A 17,903-nucleotide genomic window follows, 5' to 3' on the forward strand; every position below is an offset into this window, starting at 1 on the left:
CATATCCTACATGTAATCTTAATGCAGACAATTGGATGGGGTGGGGGGGGGGTGGGTGGGTGGGGGTTCAATTATGTAAACACATCTAAATACCTTTATAAAATAAAAAATAAAGGAAAAATAATTGCATACTTTTATTGAAAAACAAATTTTCACAACAATTATGAATTTCTTTAAATAGCCTTAATTTTGTTTTTCATAATTTCTTATCAAACACAAACCACAACATGGGATGATGCTTTCATAAAGTTCCATTATTGTTCATGCATTATCCGATTTAATTTGAATTACCGGTAAAAAGTCTGTAGAACACAAGGAATATGCATGTGGATAGAGGTGACAGGTTAATCTCAAGAGCTGACCCACAAGAATCAACAGGTAAAAGCAATGTGGTGCCATGTCGGAACAAGAGTCCGTTTTGAGCTGAAATAAAAAAAAAATAATTAGCTGTGTTTACATACATGTACTAGTAATAGCTGTGTTTACATTAACATATGCATATTATTTCTGGAAAAAATACACTGACCATGCAGTGTAATAAGTATTACATATCCCAATACATGACATAACATTTAGGCAGTACAAGATCAAAAATTTGCATATCAAGTCATAATATAATATTAAAAAAAATTCTTAGGTATAGACACTTATTAGATTGAGAGAGAGTTTGAGAGAGAGAGAGAGAGCTAGAGTTTATTTCTTGTAGTGCAACAGTCAAACATTTCAATTCGAAAATTACAAAGGAATATTACCCATCTGAACAGCGTCAAAGTACATGTATTTCCTTCTGGTATACCATGTTTTATCAATTCTACCGGGGTTTTTTTTTGCAAATAAATTTGGCGAGGGTTTTGGTTTCTTTTCTTTTAAATTACATTTTTTAAAAACAATACTATGTGTAATAAGCATAAAACATGTATGAGTAAACTTAATGAAGAATTTTTAATAGATTATTTTTCACAGAATGTGTTACATTACATGTATGTCAATTTATCTTTATAAAAGTAGCGTATATTTCGTGCGTCATAAATTGGAAGTTTTAGTAATTTAAATATCATTTACTTGCATGGTAGATATATATGTCTAACCCAAATTTTTTTCATAAAGCTACAGCTGTATGTACCACATAATCATATGTTTTGTCACAAGTATACATTTTTAAAAAATACCCAAATTCCAACAGTTGAAAGTAACTCGATGAATTTTTCATTCTCTGATAAGTTCATTGTGTTTTGTGCGTGCATATATTATAAGTCTGCTGCAACAGCAGCCAATCAGCAGTAAGCTGAATCCACTAATAAGAAAGTGTGTGGTTTAGGAGCGGGTAAAATTGTTTATGCATAATGTAGCTGACACTGACTTGAATAGATCTGATATATATGTACAAGATGGGAGAAATAATGACAGAACAGACTGGGATTCGAACCTTGCCCTCTGAATCTCTAGTCAAGTGCTCTACCGACTGAGCTACATGTATCTGGCACCGGTATTCAAACCAGTCTGACTGTCACATCCCCCCTTAAATGATCTTCACCCTCAAAGATCACCCCTGCCTCTTCCCCTGGCAGGAGTTAACCTGTCAGTTCCAGGGGTTGGTTACAACACCAATATTGTATAGGGATGGAACGATCCACCGATGCACCGGTGCATCACGGTATTTATTTTGACGATATTTGGATTGTTACATTTACCATTAATACATTACGATACCTATGCGGACTTTTTTTTATTTTCCAAAAATATCTGAGCTTCATATATCGGCTATTTTTAGTCTGCGCGCCTAATATGAAAGTACAAAGATGGTGGAAAACCTCGTAAAGTTGTCAAACCTGTTAGGAAGCTAAATCTGGAGTGTGGACAACTTTTGGAATACTTGTTAATGAAAAAGTAGTGTATATGAGACTTAAGTAATTTGTAAATTGTGCAACGCTCATTTTAAATATATCAAAATATCTTTGGACATGCGGTAATACATCGACAGATTGAATAAATTTTGAACCCTTATTCATGTTTTCATTTAGTTGCAATGTATCGTGATATGTATCGTATCGCATCTCATGTATAGTGATATGTACCGAATCGGCTAAGTACAGAAATGTCCAAGCCTTAATATTGTAACAGGATGGGAGAAATAATGAAGGACCAAACCAGGAATTAAACCTGGGCCCCCTGAATCTCTAGTCAGGTGCTCTACCAACTGAACACTGGTATTTAAACCGGTCTGACCGTCACATATATAAAAAGTTATTTTAAACTGTAACAATGGTGTTCAATAAAAAATAACACTTGCAACCTTCAGTTTTTGTCTGTAATTAATCAATATTGGCGTGCGATCAGTTATCATTGAGTACCATTTTTCATCAGTGCATTGTTACGTCATTTTATCAACACATAAAATTATATATGAAAATATGATGTAACATTGCACCAGCGAGAAATGGTCCTCGACAAGAACTGCTGGCATGCCAGTACTGCCAGTAGTCAGATTAAAAAAAGAGAATATAAATGAAAAATTACATTTTAAACATTAACAAGGACAATTCAAGTACACATCAAAACTGCTAAACAAGAAAAATTATGTGAACTGGAAGAGTGGTACGCATAGTTCTAACTTGTAAACTACATGTACAAGTACATGTACCGGGTACCCGTTGGTCTGCTAAACCTCTCTAATGATACATTGATCGGCATCATAAAAAAGACTTTTTAGTCATGTTTTAACTCTGAATTCTGAAGTATACAATTTTATTTACTTGATGTTACATGTATGTCTACAGGGTATTTATGTCTACATTTGGAGTCTTCCGCACAAGAATATGATCATATGTTTCTAATTAGACCCTGCTTTGAATTTTGAGTTGAAAATTCACAATCTGATTTTTTTTTAAATAGATAAATTCGGTCATCCTTTCCAGTTACCAATGAACCTCGAGTTAGTCTAAACATCTAGTAAACAATGTAAAAATTACACGTTAGTAAACAAACACCCACACCATAACAAAACATCTAACTCTGTAATTCTTATAAAATTCTTAACCCAGCAGATGTTAAATCATCAAGATATATTTGTAAATTCATACGCGATGAACATATCTTAAGAAAATCTATGTACAGTACCAACTACATGTATATTTGTATACTGTATGTATGACTTTCGCCACATGTGGATTTTGTCAATAAATTGAATTGTAATTTACACAAAATTCTGGTAAAAAGGAGAAAAAAACAAGTGAAAGGTACAACATTTGGGATTCAATTCTGTTAAAAGGATTTATATTGTCTGGACTAGAAAAATAACATACATCAGTGACAGTGTGCACGTACTTACATGTACATCTATAGACTAAATGTTAACCAGTTAACATGCTGACATTTTAACCACTATAGACAAGAAACTTTAAAAGGAATAAAAAGCCTCACCTTCTTCAGTAACATCCACATAGATCACACACTTTAATGTCCATCTATTCCCCTTTATTACTCGTAGCTTATCAACGGCTGATCAATGGAAACATAAACATCCGTCGACATGGTCGACAGAAGTGTGGCTGTCAGAATTTCCTCGTAAACGATTCACACGAGAATATATCCCTCCTTATACAAATATGTAGTATTGTTCCCTGTGCATGTTCATATGTTTCACAGTAACTTGAAAATGCATGTGTACACCGAAAAATGCAAAACTTATCTTCTGCATTACGCTCTCTCTTTTCTACAATGCCGTTCGTTATACTGTTTACATTCGCGGGTCCGCGACAAACATTGCAAACATTTGTTCTGCGTGGCCGATTAGAACGTGTTAAATAAGTAGTTGAATTCATAAATGATATAGCCTAGATGAAAAAAAAAATGAAATTGAATCACAACAATTTATCTAAGACGCAACACAATGTAATGCAGTAAATGCCTGGGCCTTAAAACGGCATTTGTTCGCTTGTGTGTCTATGTAGACAAATTAACTCGTTCATGTACGATTCACACATATTTGTTTTATGAAATTTGAAAAAAATAGGGCACAGAACTTTTTAAATTTGACACCAAATGACCTTATTTAATATATTAACAATAACTGAATAATTTTTTTTTCATAAAATGATAACGATTTTTGCTATCAGAAAAATACGTGTATGAGCTGCTGACCCCTAATTATAGGGGCCAGCCCTTATTTCTTAATTTTAAATGAAAGCTCTCGTTATTCTTAACAACTTTTGTTCTATATGTATTAACAAATTATTTTTAGTTTAAAGGTTATTATACAAAAAGCAACAAAATTTCAGACCCCCCAAAACCTTAAACTTTACCGGCAAATAGCTTAAAAACTAAAAAACATTTTGCCAAAATTTTCATGCCAGCAAAACTATAAAATGTTACCAACAATTCTGCTAAATTTCATGCTACTATCTTTTATAGTTCCCGAGATCAACTCTGGACAAAAGACCCCCCAATTTTCAATTAAAGGGCAATAACTCATTACCTGAAGTGAATTTTAAAAATTTGAAAAAACGACTCTAGATATTAACATTGTCTACATACCCTGAAAGTTTCATAACAATCAGACAACAAATGTACGAGAAATGGCCTACACAAAATTTGCGGATAAAAAAAAAAATAATAAGAAGAAACAGTAGAATAACAGAAGGGTTTTCCGTTGAAAAACGGAAAACCCTAAAAAGTGAAAAAGAAACATTACAATAATAGAAGGGTCTTCCGCTGAAGACGGAAGACCCTAACTAGATTCGATCTCGTTGCGAGCAACGAGTGGGTCTTCCGTCCGATTTTTGAATAGATTAGATTAAACTTATCAATTCAAAGATAAAATCGTAGATTTAAGCGAAAAAAATGAAAAAAAAATTTGCGGCACTCGAGGCTTGAACCCGGGTCGCCTGGGCCATGTCCACGACTATATCGACTGAGTTACTCGGACTCCGCTTCAGAACTTTGACGCCTAATTTCTCGAGAATGCCTTGATCGATTTTAAAACTAATTACATATTCTTAATCAGTAAAAGGGTCACTATAAGGTGTTAAAATTTCAAAGAAAAATATTAAAAAATAAAAAAGTCGAAAAATTCAAATTTTCAAATTTCCTTCCGGTGACGACCAGAAGTAACGGCGGACATTCTCTTGACCGAGGTGCACCAGAAAAACGGTAGATCTATCATCTCTGAAAATTTCAGCCTTTTATCTTTACTCGTTTTTGAAAAACCCGTCCGACAAAATTGACTTTTTAAAATCGTAAACGGACGATAACTTCCGACCGGAAGTGTATTTTCAAAAATGGATAAAAAACGATAAACTTCAGATAACATCGCGTTAATCTTGAAAATTTGATTGAAATCGGTTGAGCCATCTCTGAGAAATCGTCTGCACAAAATCGGTAAGAAAAAAAAAGAATAATAATAATAACTAGACACGATCTCGTTGCGAGCAACGAGGAGGTCTTCCGTCTGATTTTTAGAAGGAAATAAGACATCATCGATATGGAAAAAGGAGTGAAGTAATACTGCTTTATTGTATCGTTTTTATAAGTTCTCTTACATTGCTTTTTTAAATATTTGCATTTCTTCCAATTAAGATAGAAAAGATTAAACTTGTTTACCTCTAGTCCCTAAAAACGCTAATTGGGTAACGCAAGAGAAAATCATTATATTGTTAGGATATATAAACGTATTATACCTAATTTAGCTTTAACAACCTTTCACAAAATGACTCATTAAAGGGCTACAGATAAAATATTTTATAGTCCTTTGGTCCCCTAATTTAAGGGTCCAGCCCCTTTTTCTTGATATCAAATGAAAGGACATTTAATGCTAAACAAATTTGGTCAACAAGTGTTTAGAAATTCCTTACCGTTCTGGAGATATATGAGAAAGAAGGTTTTAGGAACCGATCCCTTATCTCCTTAAAGGGGCCGTTTGGCGAAATTTTGAAGGTTTGCATATTGTTAAGAACATCATTTTGAACAACTTATCTTCTGTACTGCATTTTTAATTTTTTTTTCTTTCTGTGATATGAGTGATCAAAATGTTGGACTTTTGGTCCCTAAAAACCCTCATATTTGATTCTAAAAGATTTCAAAAAATATCTCTCAGTAAAGGGCTTCAGATAAAAGACATTAGAGCCCTTTGGTTCCCTAATATGATAGACCAGCCTCTTTTTCTTGATATCAAATGAGATATAAACTTTTGTTATATTACATGTCTTAACAAAATATTCAATCTAAAACTGTGTATCAATGTTTAAAACAAATAAAAAGAAAGACAAATAAGCCGGAAAAATATATGTACTGGTATATTGAACCTATGTAAACAAAAACCGGGCACGAGCCTTGTTTACATGACAAAGAATTGCAAGCCCTGTATCTTGATAATAACTCTACGAATGACTCTCAAATTTTATATGATCATTAGAAATACATTTCTATAGCATTGTAAATAATGAAAACATAAAAATAGAATTTGACCAAAATCGTGACCATGCCCCTTTAATCTCAATTTTTGGGTCCAAGCGAGCATCGACCCCTTTCAAGTCAGATCAAAATGAAAATAAAATTACAAATCCCCGATCTTTTGTCTTCTATAGCTGAGAGTTTGAACTCAATATCCAGGGACAAACCACCCTTCTAGAAATCGCTAAAACGTCAATTTCTTAATAAAGGAAATGATGATATCAATATAACCACTATCTATTAGGTCTAAATGTTTCATAAAAATCATTCGAGCCGTTTCTGAGATATCGCGTGCACAAAATATATAAGGAAACAAATGAACCTTTCTCTCTTGGTCGCTTGTTTGAGGAACCATTCCTTTTTTCTTGATACTGAATAAAGGGTTTATAATTCTAAACACAATTTGTTCATCAAGTCTTTAGAAATTCGTTCTTGAGAAATCTGGTATATATTTGGGCTCTTTTAGGTCTTAAATTGTAATCTCAATTGAATCTTTTTTAGCATAAGAAGTTCAAAAGTTTGTCAAACAATTCATTTTTATACATGATTTCATAAATAATCCGAAATACTGTTTTGAACCACATTTTTTAGTCGTAAATGTTAATTTTTTGTTATACAATACAGATGAGAAAATTATAACATATGTAAATATCATTTGCAAGATCTCGAGATGATGGTGGGCGTTAAATTTATCAATTTTAAAATTATATGCAGATGTTTGCAAATCGGATGTCGACAATTGTGAATTTAATTAGAATGCTTGGTAAACATTACTAGTACCTTCCTGAATTGGGCTTTTACTTGCAGTGGGTATTTACATTTAGAATGAATGCCCACAATATTTAAGACTTAATTGCTGTCAAAATCTTTATTTTTTGGCGCAAAAAGGAGTTGAAACACAGTTAATATTTATTTTCTGGAATTGATGTTCAGAATTAATGCATCGTGGTAGCTGTAGTATGTTGACATTTTTACCACTTCTGCCTTTAAAGATGTTGACACATATACATGGTCTAAAATAGTAGCTCCCTCTGTTGTTTTGAAATCAACAATCTGCTTACAACCTTTATTAATCATAAAATTCTGAATAGGGCCTGCAGACGTTGCATCTTCGTTGAAATCTCCAAGACAAACAAAGTATTTACATTGAGATCTGTAATACGCAATCACTTTTTCGAGTTTCGCTAAAAACTGAGGAACACCCACAGAGTTCGGGCGATAGACAACGATAACTGCTATATCTTCTGGCAAACATTTTACACAGATACCCTCTACATTCTTTACAGGAAGGAAACTGACAACTTTGTTTACTGTGGTTTGGTTAATGTAAACAGCTACTCCACCACCTTTTGAGGCACGTAATTTTGAAACTTGGGTATTGGTATCGTCATAAGAATCTTGCCTATTTGTTGGATAGAAATTGAAACCGTTGATATCAAACATATTGACATTTTGTCCAGATCTTAGCCAAGTCTCTGTTAGGCAGATAATATCTGCATCTTTGCATCGGCTTTCCTTTAAGAGATCTCCGAAATGTTTACCGAGACTTTGAATGTTGTGAAGATAAATTTTAATGCCAGTCTGAGATGTTTCAAAGTTTGGTAGTTTTAATTTCGGCATTCTCTGCAATGCTACGTTGACTTCTGGATCAGCGTATATCTTTTTTTGCAATACTTCTGGTTTGTTCGATTCAATGAATAATCCCTGCTTTGACGTTACTCTACTCAACGCAACATAACCCTGTCCTGGTGAAAAAGTTCGGTCTAAGTTAACTACCACCTTGTCAACTGTCATTCCTTGTACTTTGTGAGCTGTACAAGCCCAAGCCAATCGTAATGGAAACTGATGTCGAACAACATTTTTTGTTTTTTGCTCAGGAATATCCTCTTGGACTTTTTCAATAAGAACAAGGTTTCCATTTTTACTTCTCTGTCCAGTTTTCTTCCCAACATTTATATTTTCAAACAGTACTCCCACTGCAACAACAGTATTTTGTGCATGTCTTTGACCATAAACAAATTTTGCTACAGTGCCCATAACTCCATTTACAAGGCCATCATCTACATTGCTGTTTCTTGTGAGCATGACCTTTGCACCGAGACCCAACAATAAGGTGCTTGGAAGACTATCTGTTCTAGACCTACTGATAGGTTTGCTTCTGAGGATGAGTTCGCCAGTAGTTCTATCTTTTGTGAAGTCTTGAGCATTTATTTCAACAAGGTCTTCACATTTCCTCCTGAGCATTGACAAGTTATAGGCATTGACTTCATCATTTGTTGAGTAGACGTGGAGAACATCTTCAGGTCCCTGTCGTACACATTCATTTAGGATAACGTTGGTTGGTTCTTCCAATTGTTCTTTTAATTCTCTAGTTCGAAGTGTATTCAATGCATTTGCAAACGGGATGTCTTCACGTTGTCTCATAATTTCTTTTAACTCCACAAGTTTGAAAAGGTCTACCCAATAATCAAAAGGATAAAGAGCGTTGTCTTTATAAAGTCTTTCATCTTTGCGCTGCTTCACAGGTGGAAGTTGATAGAAATCGCCCACAGCTATCACTGACACTCCTCCAAATGGTTCCTTGCATTTCTTTATCTGTATTAATCTTTCATGAACATAGTATAATAGTTTTTTGTACACCATTGAAATTTCATCAATAACCAAAATTTGCAGATCTCCAAGTTGAACTCTCATTTCACTTAGACTCTGCTCTCTCAGTGGTTGATAAGGCAAAGACATATGTTTTGGCAGTGAAAATAAATGGTGAATTGTATTGCCTCCAATGTTAAATGCAGCCGTTCCTGTAAATGCTGCAAGAAGCACTGAAACACTGTCAGGAGTAGGCATTGTTTTTCCAAGTAAACGTGATGCCTCATAATGTATGGCTTTAATTAAATGACTTTTGCCTGTTCCCGCTCCACCAGTTATGAAAATGTGCATTAATTCAGGTTTTTGTCCGAAACTTTTCTTCAAACACCACTCACGCACCAAGTAAAATACTTTCATTTGAGTGTCGTTCAAATTTTGAAGAATATTTGTCATTTCTTCTTTTGACTGTGTATCCTGTTGTATGTTGTAGAGAATATCAAAATTAGTTTCTGGTTGCATGTCTGGCAATTCTTCAGCAACATCCAAATTCAGATCAGTTCTCTCTGCAGAACATTCGTGTCTCATTAATTCTGTCTCAGGACAGAGGTTAGCCCAAGCATCTTCTGGATCTCCAATGTTTTCAAAATTATCCTCTGCTTCTGCTATTGCATCTTCATTCTTCGCATACCATAGTCTGTTCATGTCAACAATTGACTTGACCGATTGTAACTTTTGCTTTCCTGAGATTCGAACATGTCCATTTTCGTAAAATGTCTCATACAATTCGAAACCTGGAGGTTTCAATTGATTAATACACCAGTGAGGCAAGAACAGCTGTAACAAAGACTGGTAATATTTCTCTGACATTTTATCTGGGTTAAACCTTGGGTATCTTATTATTGCTGGTTTTGTACGTGTTCTCTTTTGAATGAAACCTTTCGAATTTTGCAGTTCAAATACATTTTCATTGTGAGTCTTTGGAACCTGGGATTTAGCGAGTACTCTAAATTCTGAGCAAAATTCTGCCAGTCACATTTTTTGAAACAATGGTTCATTTGGCCGGCTTTCATATCTTTCAACAATATTTGTCATCCAGATATCTTCTTCATCGTTGTCTTCGTCAAGATTCCCTTCATTTACCTTGTTCTGCTTTTTTTTAAGTTGAGACAATGGTTTTGTCAGCCTAGTAGGATTGTCTCCTATTGGTACAAATACTACTTTCCTTGAACATTCTTTCATTTTCAAGTTACATACGCGATAGACAGCCTCCTGTGCGCTGACTTCTCTATGATTCAAATAAGCAGAACCAACTTTCTTCAGGGTTGTACGAGCACTTTCATTACCTTCTTCTGCCTCTATTTTGGTTTGTTTCAACACCATTCCCATTTCTCTCTCCGACTTTGATATGTAAGAGATAATGTAAACGATGCAACTAAACGGATCTAAGACAAACTGTATGTCCATATTGGCATCCCAGCATTTTAAAAGGCACGGATTGTACTGATTGATCCAAAGTTCACGTGGGTTTCTTTTAAGAACAACTGACCTCTTTTTTGCTAATTGTCTGTGTGCGTCTATGTACTGTTCTTGTGTCAAATCTATTCGTTTAAAAATATCTTCTGTATTTTCAGATTCGTTTGATCCATCTTGTACTTCACTCCAAACTCGCAATAATATTTCTTTAGCATTTGATTGCTCCTGTTTTAAATCCGTAGCTTCTGCATCATCTTGCAAGTTGTCTTCATCATTTGGAGAATTTATAAAGGTACATACAGATGGAGGTCTAGGAAAGTTAAATCTACAATCTGTCCCTCTTTTCCTGCAAGACTTTGAGTGTTTTCTGCTGTGTTGTTGTACAGCTAATATCACATCTCTTAGATCCAAATCTTCATTCTCAGAGGGCACTGCGCAGCTAACATATTTGTCAATAAATTCACAAACCGCGTCTTCTCCATCTTCATCGAGTTTCGGGGCATTTTCTACCCAATATAAACAATGCATGTGAGGTGACCCTCTTTGCTGAAATTCGACTCTTTGGAAAAAATCTGATATTTTCCCAATTGGCTCTGATGGTGAAAAAATCACTTCTGTCTGAAAAACGTGAAATCTATGCTCAAACATTCTTGCAACGGTAACGGGATTGCTTCTTAGCACCTCATTTTTTTCAGACCAGTCCAAAACACACGGATCTCTTAAATCGTTGTGTTGTCTCAATATTGTTGCAACTGCATCATTCCATCTGTGTTCTGCAGCTGAAAACGAGCAAAACCAAGTTGGTATTCCTAACTGTCTTAGCATAGCAAATAGATCTTTTTGAGCAGCTGACCAATATGCTGGCGTTCCCCGTATCGGTTGCATGAATCGCAAAGCCTCATCATTTTTCATCAACTTTGAAAGTAATTCAGGGTTTTGTACCATATCTGCTGTCATATTGTGACCACTAAGAATGCCTTTGACCGATTTTCTGATTGATATTTGCGTTTTCTCTATTACTTGATTCAAATCAGACATATACTGACTGAAGAAAATATAACTGCTGTCTTTTGCAAATCTGTCATCTGAATTCATAAGGCGGTTGTTAAAATATCTTGACAGTGTTATTCTTGTGTCTCTCTTGTCATTCCACGAGAAGTGTCCACTAGGGAAATGGTATGGAAATGTCTTTGCCTCATTGCCTTGTGTTTGCAACATCCTTACTGGATTGTTTCCTTCTGCTGGAGCGATATTATAAATATCATCAAAGTAATGATCAAGAACTTCTTGTGCGACATCAACTGGTTGTAAACAGGTATCTGTTGCAATGTGTTCTTCATCATCTTTTGATAAGATATCAGCACTTTCGACCATTTCCTGACAACTGTCATCGGATTGTTTCCAGTTTGTGTCAATTGTTACATTTTCATACCATTCATTGTTCCGTTTCAAAAATTCTAATGCCTCTGATACGTGATTTGGGTTAACGAATTGATATTCGATGTAACCTTTGTAGTTCAATTTTCTCTTTAGTTTGACTTTCAGCAGCAGATCTTCTCCAGGTTTCAATGGTAAACTTGTAACTTTTCTTAGATCTGATGGTACACAAACAACTGGCCCATGAATGTTTTTTTGACTCCCGTGTGGTAAAGCCATAACTTTCATAAACGGAATGTGTATTCCAATCAGATGTCTCTAAAGGCTATTTAGTCGTTTTAATTCCTCTGGGATTTCTTCAAGCGCCATTTTGTTAACTGCTGCTTCTGCTGGAATGTTACCACTTAAGATTTTCCTGTGACATGTAAAACAAATCCATAACTTAGACTTGATGCAATTTTCTGGACATGTTTCTATGCATGTGTGGCAATGTTTATCCTGAATACATAATTCAGCAACATTTCTTGCTTGGTCATTTTTGGCATATGAGTGTCGATTACATCTCTGGACTTGATTATGAAACATGAGCCGATCACAACAGCAACACGAATAATCAATGCCTTGCATAGCCTTTTCTTTAAATGCTTTCACAATTCCTTTTTCATTTTTCAATTTAGAATGTTTGGCACTTCTCTGATTTTTTACACTCTCCTTTTTTAGTGCTTTAACTCTTGGATTGGAATCATATTGAATTCTGCTAGAAACTTTTGTTTTTGACCTATATATCTCATCTTTTTCGTATCTTTTAGCTGCAGTTTTAAGTTTTTTTTCTCTAAAGTTTTCATTTGTCCTGTATCTCTTTGAACTCTCAGAAATAACTTGCTCTCTGTATAGTTCATCTGACTTATACTTTTGCTTAATTTGGCTCTTAACATTTTCTCTGTGTTTAGCATCCGATTCATATTTTCGAATACTTCTCAATTTAGTGTCAGTTCTGTATTTTTCATCAGAAGCATATCTTTCCAAACTGTTTCTCTTAAAAGCTTCCTTATACTCCTCGTCTGCTGTATATCTATCAGTAATACTTTTATTGCTTCTGATTTTCGTTTTGTTTTGATACTCAATATCATTATGGTATCTTTGTTTGCTTAGCAGTTTCAAATTAGCTTGGAATTTTTCACTGTTTAAATATTTTTCAGAACACGATTTCAGTTTCTTGTCTCTATATTTTAAATCTTCCTGGTATCTTTTCCTTAAAGATTGTTTTCGTTTCTCCACATATCTAGTCTTGTTCTCCGTTTCTGGTAATGTTTGTCTGATTCCTCGTAAACGCATTCGACTTCGGTATCGCTTTTCATACTCATTTACAATTTCATCATTTTGCTTTTGTGTCATGTCTGACTCATGCCCATTTACTGAAAGGACGACATTGTAATGATTTTGCTGGTGGTGGTTTAAATAAATTGCACCAGTTTTGCTTTGCTCTGAAGGTTCTACATCACTGACTGAAAATCTGATCCAACGCCCTCCAGAGAATGTATATATATCAACATTCAGTAAGTGAGCTGTAGCAAATATTTCAACCTGAGTAGCCCACGTTCCCGTTTGTGACATGTTGGATGATTTAAGATGATTATCAATAGACTGTTCACCATTTGTGAATGGTTCAAATAACTCTTTGTTTTCAATGATATGCTGACAGACAGCACTGCGCATTACGTTGTAAAAATCCTCCGAATTTGTAAGGCAGAAAGAGACAGCTCTAAAAAAGCAGTTGCCATCACCTAAAATCTCTTTTTCCTGTCTTGGTGTTGTCATAGTTGATATAGAAAACTGTATTGCAGCAGAATCGCTAATGTAAGGTACATTCACCTTTTGACAAAGGTTTTTTTTTAAGCTGGTAGTCAGAGGGGTAAAACTGAACTGTATCTGATCTTGGGCGATAAAAATCAAATCATCTTTTCCATCATCAGTTTCAAAAGAACTTTCAACCGGCATATTTGTCTGTTCAAAATGTGTAACGACATCTCCTGTCTTATGCAAACTGCTGTCATTTCCTATGTAGTTCATTTTGCAGGAAACACCAGTCAAATTACATTCCACACTTTTTGAATATCCCATTGAAAGTGCTAGATTTTGAATATGTGAAAATACTTCTTCTACACTCTGAAGCAAAACTCTTGTGCTCTTTCCAAATATACTTAACATCCCTTCAGTAGACCTTGAGTGGGAGTCAAAAGAAAAGAAGCCATTTTGTAATTTTCCTATTAGCAAAGTATTTCCACCAAAGCAGACAAAAAAGCCGTCAGTGTCTGTAAGAGCAATCTGAATTGCTTCATCAAGTGGTAATGCATTAAATGCTGCATAGTTTATCCCATCATCAGCCATTATAACACTTGCAAGTGACTCGGTGGAGCACAAACCCTTTCTAGGGAGTCAGGGGACGGTGCCTTGTCCTGCTCACGGACAAACAGACTTCCCCGAGGAGATGGCAACCTCGGGGCAGGTGAATGCATTTTCACTCGAGGCGAGGCCTGCACCCTGGCCAGGGGTTTTTCCTCTTTAGGTGGAAACCCCATAGAACCAAACCCCGGAAGATTACCGGGAGAAGCTGTGATAGCTCCATCCTCTGTCCCGCAGGGGACAGAGGACTCTGACATTTTCTGCACTTCTGAGACATCTTGAGGAGCTTGTTTGGTTTGTCTCTGCTGTCTTTTCTTGTCTCTGTCTTTTTCTCGTTGCTTTCTAGCATTTACAGCCCTCTTTCTTTTAGGCATCTATAATTAAAAAAAAAAATTAATACATACTTCTAAATGTTATTGGAACATAAACCCTCACTTGTCATTTTGAAGAACACCAATTGATCACACATATGTAATAGATGATGAGGACGTCATGAACATTTGAAAGAATTAGACAGATAAAAGAAGATTTTTTTCCAGTGTTTTCCTTTTTGCATTGCGATACCGACATGCATTGAAGATCACATACCATGTCATGCATGACACAGTGCCGCCACGTATCCTTATTTAAATCTTTAATCCATCTCTCAATGCTGAATTGATGAACATTACCTATCACAAGAAATGGGGTACTCTATATGCAATACTTTAATACCCAAACAATTACTTAAATCAACAGCTGGTATTTCTTGAATAAATCATTAGAAATCAAATCCTAAGATATTGTACACCTCTGATATATTTCTAATTGATCTGCAAAAGAACAAATTCCCATCTTGAAAAGTGTAGGAGGACTTATCAGTTCAATAGCGGTACTCTCTATGCAATATCTTGACAAAAAATTAACCAATTTCAACAGCTAGTATTTTTTAAATAAATCATTAGAAATAAAAATTCTAGCAATAGGCACACCTCTGATATATGTCCATTCGCTAAAGTACAAATTCCTAACTTAACAAGAGGCCCAGGGGCCACATCGCTCACCTGAACAACAATTGCCTTAATTCTGATCAATTTAGCATTTCAGTATCAAAATATCTTGACAACTAAGTACATTAGATCTTGCTAAAAAAATTAAAAATCTGTCAATTTTTATCCACCTCTTTTTTTTGGGTAAATACCAAGCCCTTTTTGTTGTTGTACCTGTAAGAAGATTTTTACCCCCCCCCCCCCATTTCATGGCCCCACTTTTCTCTAGGGAATCATGGTTTCATCGAACTTAAATCTGCATAACCTGTGCTTTCACACCAAGTACTGAGTTTTGGACCGAAAACTTTCCCAGAATATTTTTAAAGATTTTCTCTGTATATTCCTATGTAAAAATTCAAACCGCCATCACGCCCCCCCCCCCCCTAGGGACTGTGATTTTGCAAACTTGAATTTACACTACCCGAGGATGTCTCTATAGAAGTTTAAGCTTTTCTGGCCAAATAGTCTTTAAAAAGAAGATTTTTAAAGATTTTTTCTATATATTCCTATGTAAAAATGCATCCCCCCTTGTGGCCTCACCGTACCCCTGGACTATCATTTAAACAAACTTGAATCTATACGGTCTAGGGATGCTTCCATTCAAATTTGGGCTTTCTTGGCCTAATAGTTTTGAGAAGATTTTTAAAGGTTTTCTCTATATATAAACATTTATCCCCCATTATGGCCCCGCCCTACCCACAGGGACCATGATTTGAACAAACTTGAATGTACATTATCTGAGGATGGTTACACGCCAATTTGAGCTTTCTTGGCTAAATAGTTTTAAAAAGATTTTCACCATATATTCCTGAATAAAAATTTATCCCCCAATTGTGGCCTCACCCTACCACCGGGGACCATGATTTGAACAAACTGGAATCTACACTATCTGAGGATGCTTCCACTCAAATTTGAGCTTTCCTGGCCTAATAGTTTTTGAGAAGAAGATTTTTAAAGATTTTCTCTATATATTCCTATGTAAAATTGATCCCCCCATTGTGGCCCCACCCTACCCCCGGGGACCATGATTTGAACAAACTGGAATCTACACTATCTGAGGATGGTTCCACTCAAATTTGAGCTTTCCTGGCCTAATAGTTTGTGAGAAGAAGATTTTTAAAGATTTTCTCTATATTCTCTATATATTCCTACGTAAAACTTGATCCCCCCATTGTGGCCCCACCCTACCCCTAGGGACTATGATTTGAACAAACTTGAATCTACACTACCTGTGGATGCTCCCATTTCAATTTGAGCTTTTCTGGCCTAATACTGTAGATTGGCAAATAATCACAATGGTTTTAATTTCACTATTTGCGATTCATCATTTCTCGCAAAATTAAACCCACCGTGATTACAACCATTAGTTTTTAATGCTTATGTTCTGATTAATTGATTTTCTATCAGCATGAAATTAAAATCATCGCGATTGGTACTAAATTAGAAATCATGAAATTTTAACACCGTGGAATTAAAACGACTTACAGTAGTTGTTGAGAAGAAGATTTTTAAAGATTTTCTCTATATATTCCTATGTAAAACTTTATCCCCCTATTGTGGCCCAACCCTACCCCCGGGGACCATGATTTGAACAAACTGGAATCTACACTATCTGAGGATGCTTCCACTCAAATTTGAGCTTTCCTGGCCTAATAGTTTGTGAGAAGATTTTTAAAGGTTTTCTCTATACATTGCTATTTAAAACTTGATCCCCCTCTGGGGCCTCTCCTTAACCCAAGGGACCATGATTTGAACAAACTTGAATCTACACTACCTGAGGATGCCTCCACACAAGTTTAAGCTTTTCAGGCAGAATAGTTTTTGAGAAGAAGATTTTTGAAAAATACCAACAAAGTTTCAATAATCCTCAATTATCTCCCCTTTAAAGAGGGCGTCGCCCTTCATTTGAACAAACTTGAATCCCCTTCACCTAGTGATGCTTTGTGCCAAATTTGGTTGAAATCTGCCTAGTGGTTCTTGAGAAGAAGATGAAAATGTGAAAAGTTTACAACGACGACAGTTCCCCACGATGTATCAATAATTTCCTCGGAAAAACACTGCATTTACATATCACATGAGTTCATTTATCGCTGAATCTCTCACAATTTGAGGGAATAGTTTATAAATAGAATTATTATATTTTCATGATAAATACTAAAATCTGATTGGTTTAGACGCAGTTGGTAATCCGTTCTATTACCCTCAGCGTTATCAACACACTTGGTAACAGGTAACACAACGAATTGTTACATGCACGTAAATTATGCGCGTAAGGTTCTCCGTAGAATTCACTTTATTTCTATATAAAAGCAGTAAAATAGACCATTCAGTAAAATAAAAAAAATAGTGCCTGTTTTGGAGGGTAACTATTGAAATTGACACCCCTCGAAAACCATTGTCAACCTCATACCTCCCGAAAAGGGACTATTTATATAATATAACCCTTTGGCACCTAATACAACTTACAAATAATATATTTGCATAAAAAATTAGATGACATTTAAAGTCACATCAAACATGCTTACTGATATCTATGTCACATGATATGCTTAGTATATACAAGGAGCATTATGGAAGGTAAAGAGA

The 17,903-nt window shown here is 35.3% G+C and overlaps 1 long non-coding RNA gene across 1 annotated transcript; it reads right to left on the reverse strand.

Moving 5' to 3' along the window:
- Positions 1-121: 121 nt before the first annotated feature.
- Positions 122-4,028, reverse strand: LOC128168540 (uncharacterized). The gene is made up of 2 exons (XR_008241399.1): positions 3,421-4,028; positions 122-423 (listed from the first exon to the last, which is right to left on the reverse strand). It is a non-coding gene; the product is annotated as an uncharacterized LOC128168540 (long non-coding RNA).
- Between the last annotated feature and the right edge of the window lie 13,875 nt (positions 4,029-17,903).

Source organism: Crassostrea angulata, unplaced genomic scaffold (assembly GCF_025612915.1).
Source record: "Crassostrea angulata isolate pt1a10 unplaced genomic scaffold, ASM2561291v2 HiC_scaffold_2, whole genome shotgun sequence".
NCBI classification, from domain to species: Eukaryota; Metazoa; Mollusca; class Bivalvia; order Ostreida; family Ostreidae; genus Magallana; species Magallana angulata.